The sequence below is a fragment of the Rutidosis leptorrhynchoides genome, chromosome 1 (assembly GCF_046630445.1).
Source record: "Rutidosis leptorrhynchoides isolate AG116_Rl617_1_P2 chromosome 1, CSIRO_AGI_Rlap_v1, whole genome shotgun sequence".
In the NCBI taxonomy this organism is placed as follows: domain Eukaryota; kingdom Viridiplantae; phylum Streptophyta; class Magnoliopsida; order Asterales; family Asteraceae; genus Rutidosis; species Rutidosis leptorrhynchoides.
Window position 1 is genome coordinate 278,250,184 of NC_092333.1, and position 1,420 is coordinate 278,251,603.

Here is a 1,420-nt window from a genome sequence, read left to right on the forward strand (position 1 = left end):
ATTGGAAAATGTAGTTTCGGTTTTGGTTATAGTTGTTGTAACCTTGATTTCGGTTTTGGTTTGTGAATTCGGGTGTGTATTGGTTTGGTTGTTGAATGATACTTGTTTTTTTATTAGGATTGTAGTAGCTTTGGTTAGATATTCCTCCCCGTTGGTAGTTTTGATTACTCACGTAGTTCACATGAGCATCCGAATTCATGGGAATATCATCTAGATCAACATGATTGCATTGAGTAATTTGAGGACAATTCTTCGTGAGATGTGGACCCTGGCATCGTTGACAACCTACTTGCATTGCAACTACCGTTTGTTGAATCTTCTTCAATTCTTTCCCAAATGTTTAAAATTGATTGTTCAAGCTTGCAAGCACCACTTGCCCATTATCACTCTCGACTTGTGCTACACTTTTCCTTGTCAAATCTCGCGGTGAAGGTTCCCATTCATACATGTTGACCGAGATGTCTTCTAGCATAATTTCGGCCGCATTTGGTGATTTGTACATAAATACCCCACCGGATGAAGAATCAAGATATTGCTTCGTAAAAGTATTACAACCCCGATATAATGTGTTGATATACTCCTTCTTCGTCAAACCATGCGGTAGGCAAGCTCAGTAGCTTCTTGAATCGAACCCATGCATCACACAAACTCTCATCACCCCGTTGTGTGAACCCATTAATCTCCATTCTAAGCCACTCTACTTTTGACGGTGGAAAGAAATGATTGATAAACTCGTTTGTTAATTCTTGAAAAGACCTTATAGAATCGGATGGTAAACTTCACATCTAAGCTTTTGCGTCTCCTTGAAGTGTGAAGGGGAATTAGCTTAAAAGCATCATCGGTGACATTTTTGGTTTTGTAAATATCACAAAGATCATTAAAGTGTTGAATATGTTCGAACGGATTCTCATCTATCAACCCATGAAAGTATGTATCCTTGATCAACGTGAAAAAGTTACCCTCGATCTTCCAATTATCCGCTTCAATTGGTGGTTTTGTAATAGCCGGTGCTATCATTGTAACACCCTCGAAGCGGGCTTAGCTGTTAGATTACTATTTTGCCCTCAGGATGTGTGGTGTTATTAGATGCTTTTATTTTAATTTTATATTTATTATTATTTAATAATGTGGATAGGACCAGTTTGTGACAAGGGTCACAGAACAGGTTTGTTTATTTAATTTGGACTCCGTTAGGGCAGTCAAATTAAGTATGAAAGATATCAGATAACTGATAAATACCCGTGTGTTGCACAGTGTGGGATTTTAACCCACTTTAGATGACTAGTGCTTCCTTTTTCCTCACTTTGTTTCTAGAATATTCACACACACAAACACACTCGTATCTTCATCCTCACCCACATCAAACTCTAATCTTAAATCTTTGTTCTTGAGCTCAAATCTTTTACATTATCTTGTTCTT

General features: G+C 37.7%; 1 non-coding gene across 1 annotated transcript; it reads left to right on the forward strand.

Annotated features, from left to right (window-relative positions):
- Positions 1–590: 590 nt before the first annotated feature.
- On the forward strand, positions 591–695 carry LOC139886746 (small nucleolar RNA R71). The gene has a single exon (XR_011772614.1). It is a non-coding gene; the product is annotated as a small nucleolar RNA R71 (small nucleolar RNA).
- The last annotated feature ends 725 nt before the right edge of the window (positions 696–1,420 follow it).